The sequence below is a fragment of the Pygocentrus nattereri genome, chromosome 1 (assembly GCF_015220715.1).
Source record: "Pygocentrus nattereri isolate fPygNat1 chromosome 1, fPygNat1.pri, whole genome shotgun sequence".
Taxonomy (NCBI): domain Eukaryota; kingdom Metazoa; phylum Chordata; class Actinopteri; order Characiformes; family Serrasalmidae; genus Pygocentrus; species Pygocentrus nattereri.
This window is the reverse complement of record NC_051211.1, coordinates 28,379,464-28,394,178: the sequence shown is the minus strand read 5'-3', so window position 1 is coordinate 28,394,178 and position 14,715 is coordinate 28,379,464. Positions and strand designations below refer to the sequence as shown.

The 14,715-nt window shown below is 38.6% G+C and overlaps 1 protein-coding gene across 1 annotated transcript in view; it reads right to left on the bottom strand.

Annotated features, from left to right (window-relative positions):
- Positions 1 to 8,597, bottom strand: part of nrf1 (nuclear respiratory factor 1) — a 41,492-nt gene extending 32,895 nt beyond the window's left edge. The window contains exon 1 of the mRNA XM_017710690.2: positions 8,479 to 8,597. The gene's annotated coding sequence lies outside the window, so the exon portion shown is untranslated. The remainder of the gene's footprint in view (positions 1 to 8,478) is intronic.
- Between the last annotated feature and the right edge of the window lie 6,118 nt (positions 8,598 to 14,715).

Genomic DNA, 14,715 nt, shown 5'->3' with positions numbered 1-14,715 from the left:
CATATATATACATATATATATATATATATATATATATATATATATATATATATATATATATATATATATACACATATATTTTTTTATGTGGCTGCTACTACTTGAATAGAGCTCTCACAATGGCAGCTCATGACGCCAACTCAATTACAGTTTAAAAAAAAATCTTAAATCTTAAAATTTGCACAAAAATTACAATCACAGTATACACTATTCAAAACCCTGTCACTATACCTGCTTTTGAACCAGACACCGCAATTTACGTTGGATTAAAATTAAAAACAGCTCAAATCCAGAAACTAACAGATATAGAATAGAATAGACAATTGTCTACAAATTTCAAAAATGCAATGATCCAAATGAAATGGCAGATTTCTTTCACTCCACTACAAATGTGTCATTACTTGTTTCTTTGAAGAAAGAGAAAACTAGATTTCTTGAAATATACAAAAAATATGATGTACTGTGAAACTGAAGAAAACCAATCATAGCGCACCTTTCACTAAACCCTACTCCAAAATACAGAGTGTCTTGCCCTAAAACGGGCCTCATTTAAGAACATAAAATGCCATTTTAGCCCTTTTAAGAGAAAATAAAATAATAATAAAAGGGCAATGATAATCGGCCAAAAAATGTGTCCACCAGTGTGGCTGTAAAACAATCAGAATCAGCAGAAAAATTCATGATCAGTGCATCTCTGCTTGTTACAATATCAAGATTAATGCACCTTTAGTTATTACTAGGGATACGGCAATGGAAGAGAAACAATTCCAAAAATAAAATATTAAATAGATCCACAATGATGTGGCAAAGACTTAACAATTTTAATGATATCGATAATAAAAATAAAAAATTAGTTTTCCTAGCTGAACAGCCCAACAGTCAAACAGTTTGAGCAGCAGCTGGTAAACAGTGAAAACATTGGTTTTGTGGGACTCCCTTACGGTTTCTGAGAGAGACATTAGACAAAAGATTAATACCCACCGTTCATGTTGACAATCAGCAGGGGGTAAAACGACCAAGAACTTCACCTACTGGTTTGATACCACTTAAAACATGGCATCCTGCTCAATATGCAGAATACAGCAAAACAACAGAAACAAAAAGAAAAGAGCCTGCAAGAATACCACTGACACCAAGGACAGAGCCAAGACAAAAAGTATAATAAAAAATATTAATAACTCTGTCCTTAATTTATGTAAATTTTCAGTTTCAGTTATGCAGAGACATAGACCAGATAGAGGAGCCAAAAAGTTTATAGACCAATAAAGTAACATTTTTTGTAAAGCAATATTTTGTAGAGCTCTCCTAAATATTAACCTATATACAATCCCAATTCCCAAAAAGTTGGGATACTGTGTAATATGTATATCGAACAGAAATTCCCCATAGTTTATTCACAACAGAACATCAGATGCTGAAAGTGAGACATTTGATCATTTCATGAAAAACTAATTCATTTAGAACTTGATAGCAGCAACGCATCTCAAAAGAGTTGAGACGGGCAACAAAACGGTGGAACAGTAAGTGATACTCATAAAAAACTGCTAGAGGAGCAATTTGTAACTAACTCACATGACTGGTTATAAGAGGAGCATTTTAGAAAGGCAGAGTCTGTCAGAAGCTGGGCAATCTGCGAAAAACTATGTCTAGAAATTATGGAACAATTTCAGAAATATGTTCTTGATCATACAATTGTGAAGACTATAGATATCCCACCATATACAGTACATAATATCAACAAAAGATTCAAAGAATCTGGAGAACTCTCTGCATGCAACGGACAAGGCCAATGGTCAATACTGGATGCTTGTGATCTTCAGGCCTCAAACGAAGAAAAACATTGAAAACAGGCTTGATTCTCAACTGGAAATCACTGCATGGGCTCAGGAACACTTCCAGAAAGTGCAATCCACAAATGCAAGTTAAAGCTGCATCACGCAAAGAAGAAGCCATAGGTCAGCACGATCCAGAAATGCTGCCGTCTTCTCTGGGCCAAAGCTCATTTAAATTGTACTAAGGCAAAATGGAAAACTGTTCTGTGGTCAGATTAATCTAAATTTTAAATTCTTTTTGAAAACCACTGACGCCATGTCCTGCAGACTCAAGAGAAGGGACCATCCAGCTTGTTATCAGTACACAGTTCAAAAGCCTGCATCTCTGGTGGAATGGGTTGGATTAGTGCAAATGGCATGGGCAGCTTACATCTTGAAAGGCACGATCAATGCTGAACAGTATATGGAGGTTTTAGAACAACATATGCTCCCATCCAGACAACATCTCTTTCAGGGAAAGCCTAGCATATTTCAGCGTACAATGCTAAACCACATACTGCATCCATCACAACATCATTGCTTAGCAGAAGAGAAGTTCAGGTGCTGTACCTGTAGAAAGTATGTGGCGTGTCATGAAAGGAAAAATCTGGCAAAGAAGACTGACTGTTGAGCACCTAGAATGGGACTGTTGTTACAAGGAGAGGGGGTGCCTTGTCCCAACTTTTTTGAGATGAGTTGCTGTCATCAAACTCAAAATGAGTTAATATATTTCATGAAATAAATCAAATATAAGGTAAAATGTCTCACTTTGAACATCTGATATGCATACAATCTGTATGCGTTTGTCTATCTGTACTCCTCCTCTGCCGAATTATGGCAAGACATTCACTCACAACAAGATTAAATATTTGTCTTGTCCACACAAATTAACCAGGTAACTAGGTAGATATGGCCAAGCTATCTTTTCCATTTCCAATCTGACTTCAGTATCTGAAGTCAGATTAACCACCAATGTCATTCAAAAAATTCAAAGGTCCAGGTTTAACCTAGAATGTTTTTGATCACGTCTGATATTTGGACCTCCACACTGTAATCTTGAATAAAATATTCTGACATAAAAGTGAGGGCTTGTGGTCATATTCTTCATATTTATTTGTGATAAATGGAAAACACATGAGACTAACGTAAAAGATCAGAACCTGCTAATCAAGAATACTTGAGGCAGTGATTCAAAATGCTTTGAAACAACTGCCATACTACCGTTGTTTAAGGTGCATTTAAAAGAGGCCACATTACATGACATCTTCAGACAAAGATTCATTGCCTCAAGATTTTAATTTCCTATGGAACATAACACTGTACAACCTACATTACTGTCACATTACTTAGACACAAATCTAAGCTGAAAATAATTCAATCATATTTACATAAATGTCTACTTCTGTTTGAAGGCTCACAGCATTCTACACAAATTCATGTTTTTTTCCTGGATACTTCTTGATCAGAGGACAATTTAAAGCGTATATTAGGTCTAATAAAAGAAACTTGCAAATTACTAGTCATTTTAGTAAAAACTGGTCATTATGATATGTCAGGTTACTGTTAAATGCATTATTGTTTTTGACCTGCAAGGTAGTCTGCCCTTCAAATTGAACAGATTGTCCAAGTAAACAAGCCTTTCAGAGGCTTGAATAAGATTCCCGTAAAAATAACTTTCATTTTGATATTTTTTTTGACAAAGGCTTATTATCTCAACTAGCATTCATTATATTTAATTTCTTATTTACAACACTCAACTAAGCATGAACTTTGACCACCTGCTTTACACTTACTGTATTTTTAATTTCCATTTACCATCTAGGTGCATTTTGTAGTTCTACAATTACAGACTGGGTGGTTAGGACCCCCACAGAACCACCACAGAGCCATTATTGGGTGGTGATTCATTCTCAGCACTGCACTGACACTGATGCTCTGCTGGTCTAAATAGATCAGACACACTGTGGTGGTCCCTTTCCACTGATGGATGAGGTAGAGTGTAGCTAACAAATTGTGCAACGATAAATTGGCTAGTCAGTAAACTTATTTGTATGCACCTATATGGGAGCCTGCCCTGCCAATGAATCCTACAACATAGAGGTATATGTAATAAACCAGCAACACACTGTACATAGCAGCGGAGTTCTTTTAGGACTTTTTAAAATTCTGAGCTAGTTTCAGCTTTTGGGTGGGTGGGTTTTATGCACATTTTGAGCTGGTTCTGGCAACCCTGCACTAAATTAGCTTTTGGTGTTTCACAACAATGACGTGTTCTTGTGTTTTTGGCATTTACATTTGTTAACACTCCCCATACTCCTCATACAAACAACAATCAAAACTGTAGTAACAGGTGTTTTAATGCTGTTTCTGATCTACTCCCACTAACATTAACATTGAGCTAGGTAAGGCTGAATTTATGTTAATATCCCACTGTTTCGCATGTGGGATATGTATCAGATTTCGCTACTACATATAGGCCATGTTCAGGCTGCACATAAACATGTCCCAAATGACATTTCCTGCCCAAAGCTGATTTCGTTTTCTTTAATCTTTTTAATTGTGATATATGTCTGACATGAGTCTAAACTGGTTGCACTCCTGAGAACCCTGCACTCAAAATGAGCTGTGTGAATTCGTTTAAACTTTCTGGACAAACAGCAGACTGTAAGCCAGACCACGCTGTATAAAGTTTACAGCACAGGCTGCCAAGCCTTACCCTCTAGAACCCCTTACCCTGCACTTTGTAGTACTTTCTGGCTCTGGTGTTATATGATGCAATGTGATGTATTTTTTGCCACAGCACTCAGCCCTAATATACAATGACACGATTTGGTCAATAAAAAAGCCGAATCCAGAGAAGAATGGCAAGAAGGAACGGGCCTCATTGATGAAATATACACAAATACACATCAAATCGCAAGTAAATTCTAAGTGAAACGGGCAAACCTGAAAATCTCTTTCCTTACTTACATTCATTGTGTAACCCTAGATTTGTTCCCACATCCATGATTTCTGACCATCATATAAGGAAGCCATCAGACTTGCTGATAAAGTCAAACAGTGGGCCTTTAACATGTATGCACAAAATAAGATGATGAGAACAAATTAGAAACCTCTGTGGGTGATGTTATCCTCACGCACTGGAAAAAATATTTAGGGTTTTAACTTAAAAACTAAGTAGCCTGGCTGCATACAATGTTGCCTCTGTTGATTTGAGCTCACTAAATGATACAACATGTTACACCTATTTTCAAAACCGTATCAAATACCATCTTTAACCAATCTTCTTTTGATTTTCTAATCATCTTCAGAGAAAAGTTTAACGAACAAATACTGTTTACTCTCTAAATTCTAATATATGAAAACAAAAATGTGACCCATGCTACAAAATTATAGCATATTTTATACTTTTGAAGTTTTCTTTTCCAAAATGTTAACCTAAGCAAATAAATAGAAATTGTGAACTTAAATTTGCAGGAAAAAAATACATATTTACAAAATCTGAAAAAAGCCCACAATAAACAAAAGTTTATATAAAACAAACATACCAAAATCAGTGTAGAATACAAAGTGTGCCACAAATTCTATTGTACTAAAGAACAGAAAGCAGCTGGTAATCCAAGACAACAAGTTCCATTGTTTTTAAGGTATATTTTGTGCTTTTGGCACCGTCGTTTTTGAAATTTTAAAACTTTCTGCTGCTGCTCTGCAGTGTTCTGCATACCAAGCAGGACATTTTCAAGTGGTCTCAAACCTACGGAGGAGGAGTATACCCTCCTGGCACTCAATATGATCAGAGATTATAAATTCCATGCATTATAGACCGCTAAAGTTATGCGTCATTCTGTGACTGGGGTCTTGCCCATATTAGGAATTCTGGGTCTACGATTTTTCTAGAGAAATAAGTAGCTTTTTGTTTTCATCGCATCCTGTAGTGAACAAAAAATAAAGTTTCAAAGATGTTTTGTCTGACATACATTTTCCCCATGTCACTGGACCTTTCAAACTACAAGGCTGTTTAGCAGCAGAAATACAATTAATGCTACGTGCAAACTACCACTCTTCAGCATTAAACGATGTCAGTGCCAGTCTTCTCAGGTTGATGTGTGCAATAGCATCAGCTTGCATGTAGCAATATTCATATTTGGACTCCTTAATGACTTTGTATGTTAGAGAATCCAGCGACATTTGGAGGAAAATGCTAAACTTAAGGTAAATTTTTAGCTAAACTCATAAGATTTAGGACATTTTGTTTAGCACAGAGCACAACAATAACAGTGATCATCAGAAACACCAATAACTTTCCCCATAGAAAAATCAGCTTAGACCTGGAGCTCCTAATATGGGCATACAAAAGAACAAATGACCGATATTGATAATGAAAGATGCCCGAGTGTTAATTTACTGAAATTCAGGTTTATTTTGTGAAATGCAGGTTTAAAAACACACTGAGGCTACACTCAGAAATGCGTGGCAAAGGAAAAACCAACCACTAAAAATGGTCTGTTATCAGCAGTGAACTGTGTTGGTGAAGCATGTCCTTTAACTCACTCTTAAAAACTTTAAGAAAGTATGACAAAGAAGGGCAAGGTTGTCTTCAAGACTCGAGGAGCTATAAAATGCTTATAAACATTACAGTCAATAAAATAAAAAAAGAATGATCACAGATATAAAAAACAACTACAGCTTATTGCGTTTATTACCATTTTGTAAGTCCTCTAGTGGAGTGGCGACGGCAGAACGTCGGAAAGAAATGAAATGAACCCCCTGGCTCTTGTGAATGATACTGCAGTCCAGAATTTTGCAAACCTTCTCAGACTTGCATACCCTATCTAAACACAGCAATTGCTCTTCAGTATGTATTAATACGTTCAATAACAGACCAGCTCCTATCGCTTAAAGTTTATCAGTGGGGTAACGTGGGGTAGCGTTTTAGGAATTTCTGTTACTTACAATTTGTGTGGCTACAGGTTATAAGAGAAAGCAGAACATTCGGAGCATCCCCAGAAGTTATTTCTGCAAACCTTTGCAGTTTATGTTCACTTTTTGAAAAACTTTTACTTTATTAGTTGATACTTGTATTAAAATGTATAGTATTTGGATGTCGTTCAGAAATTATGCAAACTTTATGCATAGTCACAAGCACATGTACATTTTTATTCATACTTAAACACCTTTGAGACTTCTGAGACTATGAAGACTTATGAATGTAGGAGTCGTCATAAGGAGTGATTTACAAAGATTTTACATAAATTTGTTCAGCTCAAGTTTCATGAATAAGGCTTGATGTACAAAGTTAGTGCTTCTCCTTTGCATTGTCCATCACTGCCCTGTTGTCAACTCATTGGTCAGTGATCATGGCCTCAACAAGTCAAATCTAGGGTCTTGAACTGAAAAACGCAAAAACTTAAGGAAGAGGACAAAGTTTGAAAAGCATACTGGGAATTCTGACATGCAGTCTTGAGCTACTTGTCTGATGTGCGTATGTTTGCATGTGTTTGATAAAAGACTTTGACAACACTCTCCGCCAGTACATTAACTTGACATGATCACCTGGAGAGCAGGTCTATGGGAAATATCAAGCACACTCATTGAAGACATCACTGAAAAGCGCATTCTGGCAACTGAATTTTGCCACTTCCTAATACAACTTGTCAATACAAGGCACACCCCAAGCCGGCAAAAAAGGTTTCATTAATCCAGTTAATTTCTTAGCTATCCTCAGTTAAACAGCTGCATAACTGTATAACAATAATTGATCCACAGCCTCTGCTTATGAAAGGCAACACGTACAGCTATCGAGCTACCGCTGCCCGTAGTTTAACGTTAACTTAACGCCAAGTACCGCTTAACAATTTTAAAAAATGTCAGTTAAATGACTTGGTTGTACGACTGTCAGTCTCCATGTAAACTGTTCGCCAGCCAGCTACTAAGAGGACAGAGAGAAATAGCGGCCAGGTTAAAGCTGCTCGTCCCGGTACACTTCTGCATTAAACAGACTAGGCTAGCTAGCTGGCTAACTAGCATGGTAGCTTGGGATCACTATGAATCGGGGTTAATCCCGCTGTTTTTAAGCATTTCGCATCGCTGAGCATATCTAACACAAACCTCAATTTTATCACCGGCAGATTTAGTTTATTAAGCGTTGATTATCAGCCTTTAGCTTCCCTGCTAACAGGCTAGCTAAATGTAGACTCTTGCTGTGTACCGTAGGTTAGTACTCTGTACTTCACTGCAACGAATAAAAAACACCACAAAATCCCAAGCAACTAAAGTCTGTAATCATCAGTCCTCCTCACTGTTGAACCCGGCAACAATTCTGCCCTCAAGACTAATCACACGAGCTACACAGACACTGGGTTAAGCGGATCTTATCCCAAATAGCTAACGTTAGCTTCAACTTAGTTTTGACCCGCCATCACAGGACCAACGCGGCTCTAATGACGGGCCTAGGCCTGCAAATACGACGCTATTTCTACTCGCAGGGCTATTTTCGTGGAGTAAGGATCGCTGCTTCTAGAAAAAAGTCGTGTAACTCCATCATGATCCACTCTGTTCTGCATCAACACGACCTCCATCACTTCTCTCACAACCCTACGCTGCCGGGTTTGTTGTTGCGGCTGCGCCGGGGCTGATATAGCTGGCGATTGCGCGGTAGGGTACTAACCTCAGAGCGGCTGCGCTACTTCGGGCCTGCGCCGTACAGCAGAGCTGAGAATCGAACTCGTAATGGAGGACAAAGAACAGAAAGCGCAGCCAAAGCTGTAGCTGACAGCTTAGTGGCTCACATACTGCAGGGTAAGCCCCGCCCTCTCCTAATTCAGGAGACAGCCCCTCCAATTCCAGGTTCTGATTTCTAATATCCATTTTTTCTGTTTCCTCTTCTATCTACGTTTCTCGAAGGACGACCTTAATGCTATGAAGCGAAATCGTACTAATTCGACTCTTCTATCATATCATGCAGTCCTGATGGCTGGCGGAGTCTGAATTTAAAAACAAAAACAATAAGAACACGACATTTCGTGTTTATTTTAATCATTATTTTTAAGCCTACATATTGGTAATTGGTCATATTTTTCATTCATTTTTCATATTTTCTAATGTATAATTCACTTTTTTCTCTTTTGATTATATGATTTGATATATATGTGTTTATATAAACATGCAAACATCTCTCACACACGCACACACACATATTATATATATATATATATATATATATATATATATATATATATATATATATATATATATATATACATACATACACACACACACACACACACACACACACACAAATGCATTTTTTTCCTTAGCAGATACTTATTGAAATCAAAATATGCACATCACACTATTTTGTGAGGTTACCATTTGACATGGATACCGTGCTGTGCTGTGTGACTAAAAACATACGTTAAGATTTATTCATTATTGCTCTAACGGTCATTACTGGCATGTTCAGGTTGTGAAGCTATTCTTATAGTCATTTTCTAACTTCAACAGACTTTCTCATTTCATCAAGAAGACAACCCCCAAAAAAGGATTGGTTTTGCAGGCAGTGGCCACAGACAGTTACTCTCTCCTGATCATTCCTGACTGATTCTTCTCAAGTTTTGCACTTTGCTAGTGTCCTTGTCACCACTGCTAGCATGAGGCAGCAACTGCAGCCCATACTGGTTGCACAGGTAGTTCCCCTCATGTAGTGTCCACATGTGCTGTCTCAAGAAGGTTTGCTGTGTCTTCCAGCAGTCTCAAGAACATGGAGGAGATACCACGACATGGGCCACTGCATGAGGAGAGCTGGACAGGGCCACAGAAGGACATCAACCCAGCAGAAGGACCAGTAACTGCTCCTTTGTGTAAAGAGGAACAGGAGGTGCACTGCCAGAGCCCTATATAAAATGACCTCTAGTGGGTTACTGGTGTGCATATTTCTGACTAGTAGATCAGAAATAGTTTCTGGCAGGGTGGCATGAGGGCCCATTGTCCCCTAGTGGGACTTCACACAGCCCACCACCATGCAGCTCAACTGGCATACCAGAATTGAACACCAGAATTGGCAGGTCCGCCACTGGCGCCCCATTTTCTTCACAGATGAGAGGAGATTTACACTGAGCACATGTGACAGACGTGATAGAGTCTGGAGGCCCATAATAAATGTGGACTAGGGGTGGGGGGAAACCAATTCTTAGATACATCGCAGTGCATGGATGATTCTGAATCAATTCACAGATGTCAAATATCGATTTTCTAAATATTTAATTTATTACGTAATGTTGACGGAACGCAAAATGCAGTACTTGCAAGTGCAGCACCCAGACACTCTGTGATGTACAAATAACAAAAACACAAGCAGATGAGCGATAACCTAGCTTTTATTGCACCCTCTGTAATTATGGATCATTACAATGTGAAAGTACCAAGTCCTCCCACAGTCAAAAAATAGAAAACTTGTATAGAAAAAAAGCTTTAAGTATCGATAATCTTTTTATAATTGCATTGCAGCCCACTGAATCGTAATTGAATTGAATTGTGATGTGCCGTGGTAGAGGGTCCCTCTAATGTTGACTGCTGGCTGCTGTTAGCTTGGCCATAACTAACTATGAGGATTTCAAAGTCCAGGCCTCAGTAGTTTCTTAAACATAGCCTGTCCCAGCCAATTATATGTAGTTATACCAAGCGCCTCTTTGGACAAACTGTGAGAAGCTCTAGTGCCGGCTGGTACCAGTCTCGACAAATGGCTGGAATATTGCCTCGTGTGATGCTTGCTTTTGCTTTACCTGTTACATATTTGGTGTTTCCAATTCCAAACAAGAGAATATATTCATGAAACATGGATACACTGATTGAAAGAGAGCACTTGAATGAGACTGCGTTTTTTTTAACATGCCTCTTGCATTCCTCACATCAGAGTTGTCTGCATGAAAGGAATATCAGCGTCACGTAGAGACAGGTGAAAGTATCATCAACTACTGGGTCAAACCCAGATAGAAAAGAACAGGCACTATGTTAAAAGCTTAGTCCAAGTCGTTCATTTTCTCACTGTAAATGAGCTAGCTCTCTGTGGGCACCATCAGAGGAATGGGGATCAGGCTTCTTTTTCAAAAAGACCCCAAACTTGCATCACTGAAAACACTAAATACACCTCAAATGTCATTCAAAATGACATAATTCATTTCTGTATGCTTGAAACAGATATACTAGCTTCCCATATAAAAATAACTGCATTGAGCTATATTTTACTGTTCTAACTCCTTGTTATTATAGCCTATGTTAAATGTGGTGATTCAATCATTTATTTAACGCCATCTTGGAGCTAAACACGGCATTCAGCAAGCTGCCTGTGTGATTTCCATTCTGGCTTAATCACATTTGTCTTCTTTCACGTTTATTGATATTTAACTTAGCTAGCTATCAGTTGCAGTGCTGGAGATTTACAACACACAAACAAAGAAAAAAAAACAAAATATAAAAATACAAAAAAAAAATTAATAAAAAATAAAAATCTTCTTCTTCTTTCAGCTGCTCCCTTTAGGGGTCGCCACAGCAGATCATCTGCCTCCATCTTGCCCTATCCACTGCCTCCTCTACTTTTACACCAACCATCTCCATGTCCACCTTCACTACATCCATAAACCTTCTCTGAGGTCTACCTCTTCTCCTTCTACCCGGCAGCTCCATCTCCAACATTCTTTGACCAATATATCCACTGTTCATTTACAGCATTTGGCTGACGCTCTTATCCAGAGTGACTTACAATGATCGTTTGATAATTTTTACACAGGTAGGCCAAGGTGGTGTTAGGAGTCTTGCCCAAGGACTCTTATTGGTATAGTGTAGGGTGCTTGCCCTGGTGGGGGATTGAACCCCAGTCTACAGTGTAGAAGGCAGAGGTGTTAACCACTACACTACCCAACCCCTATTCCTCCTCAACACATGTCCAAACCATCTCAACCTGGCCTGTCTGGCTTTATCTCCAAACTGCTCCACCTTCACTGTCCCTCTGATCTGCTCATTTCTAATCTTGTCCAGCCTTGTCACTTCCAACGAAAATCTCAGCATCTTCATCTCCGCCACCTCCAGCTCAGCCTCCTGTCTTTTAGACAGAGCCACAGTCTCCAAACCATACATCATAGCAGGACGCACTACTGTCTTGTAAACCTTCCCTTTCACTCTTGCTGCTATCCTTCTGTCACACATCAGCCCTGATACCCGTCTCCACCCACTCCATCCTGCCTGCACCCTATTCTTCACCTCTTTTCTACACTGTCCATTGCTCTGGATGGTTGACCCAAGATATTTGAAGTCATCCACCTTTACAACCTCTACTCCTTGCATCTTCACCTTTCCATCTGCCTCCCTCTCATTCACACACATGTATTCCGTCTTGTCTCTACTGACCTTCATTCCTCTCCTCTCCAGTGCAAACCTCCACCTCTCCAGATTCTCTTCCACCTGCTCTCTACTCTCACCACAGATTACAATGTCATCTGCAAACATCATGGTCCATGGAGCCTCCTGCCTGACCTCGTCTGTCAACCTTTCCATCACCATTGCAAACAAGAAGGGGCTCAAAGCTGATCCCTGATGTAACCCTACCTTCACCTTGAAACCATTTGTCACTCCAACTGCACACCTCACCACTGTCTCACTATCCTCATACATGTCCTGCACCACCCGAACATACTTTTCAGCTACACCTGACTTCCTCATACAGTACCACAGTTCCTCTCTTGGCACCCTATCATATGCCTTCTCTAGATCCACAAAGACACAATGTAGCTCCTTCTGACCTTCTCTGTACTTCTCTACCAACACTCTGTGGTACTCTTTCTCGGCATGAAACCAAACTGCTGCTCACTGATCTGGACCTCTCGCCTAAGCTTGCTTCAACAACTCTTTCCCATACCTTCATGGTGTGGCTCATCAACTTTATACCTCTGTAGTTACTGCAGCTCTGCACATCACCCTTGTTCTTAAAAATGGGGAACAGTACGCTGCTTCTCCACTCATCAGGCATCCTCTCACTCTCCAGGATTTTGTTAATAAAAAATAAAAACGACTAAAAAAAAAAAAGCTTCACTAGACATCGTTCTCTCATAGGCAGAACTATCATAGTTATACAAATGTTCAGCATACAGGCACCGCCAGAGAAATTGTAGAGAGACTTACCACTCTGTAATGTCTCCCGGGCTTCTCAAATGCTAGGGGGAGCTCCTGAGCGAGTCCAAAATGAATGGGTTAATATGGTGCACTTGAGCAAAATGGAAGGAAATGGCTCTGACAATAGTGTTAAATACGATGTGTGTCGCTTTCCTAATAGCAGTAGCTTAGCATGCTACAACTTTACACACTTCATAACAGATTTGACTCCAGTTTACTGAAGTTTGACTTGTGCAAGTTTGAAGACTTTAATGTTATTGCCATTATCAGAGCTACTTTGGTTCCATTACCCCATTAGCACCAGAGGCTAACATTAGCTTAGTGAGCACACTAAAACAGATTCACACACATAGCCACAACACAGGTGGGCTAGAAGTGGGTGAGTTTTTCAGGTAAGTTTAGAAAACTATTTGTGCTTGGTAAGTTAAAACCACAGAATACTACAGCTCAACTAAAGAGAATAGATCATTTACATTTTAATTTACTGTGTAGACAAATGAATGCAGTGAGCTACTTTTGCTTCATGTTGACTAAGCTATTGATATAGGAAAAGGAAATTTTCTTTTTTGTTGTTTTTTTCAGAGTTCCATCTCTTTCCAGCTCGCTCATTGGCAATCACACTCATTAACGTTAGCTAACTAGCTATCTAGCACTCAGTGGCAGCAATTGGTAAGTGATCATACAGTATTTACATAGAAAATACAATTAATATACCAAAGTGGGGGAAAAAAGTTTTGATTTTTTGTTCTCTTTTTTTTTTTTTGTGCTGTTTTTCGAGAGAAATCAATAAGATAACTTAGATAACTATATGTGAAGGCTAGGCACAGGTGAGTATTACATGTACTACACCCTTCTGTGTTAATTGTTAATCTGCACATCAGTTTACTACCTGACCCTCATTCTAGCAAATTCTTATAATAAAAGGGAATTCCACCGATTTTCTGCGTTTGTAAATAGTTGAGATAAAAATCATTCATATGGTTTGGTGTGAAATGGTTACTTGTAGAAAAAATTGTCAGCTCAGATTTCTTTAAAGTGATGATGATTGGAATCAGTCATGATGTCTACAACACAAATATAGGCATTTTACCTGCACATATATTTCATATAAACCATTTCTATAGGAACCGTAACCATACAAACAACTACTCCTAAGTTTGTAAAAAAATACACCACAACACAATTAACACTAAATTACATGGGTATAAAGCCTAGACATAGAATCTGCCACTATCCTTCCTGGAGCTCTGTTCAACAATGACTGCAGTCCCTTGTCGCTCACACGATGTAAGTAGAGATACTAGGTGTCATTCAGAGTGCAATACGTCAGCATGATGACCCTGTCAAGAAAAAATGTGCACCAGAAATGAAATGATAAATAGAGTACCAAACATTGTTCCCTAATTCTTACCGCTCAAATCTAATATTGCAGAATTTAGGAAATCTAAATATCATAACACATCACATGTACTCATACATGATAGTACTGCTCTCAGAACCTGTATTTGTTTTTGTGTCATTTTAAATTAACTTTAGATAGTAATGGTGTCATTACTCTTTAAGAAGTGAATATGATGATCCCAGTGGGTTGACATAAGAGCTTCAGTCTATCCAAAACATGAACGCATGAGTCAGTAAAGGTCTATGGTTTATATCACACCAACAGGCAGAATTTGACTTGAGCAAAATTTCTAACCAACTGTGCTAGCAAAATATTTTATTTCACCTATATTTTGTGTAT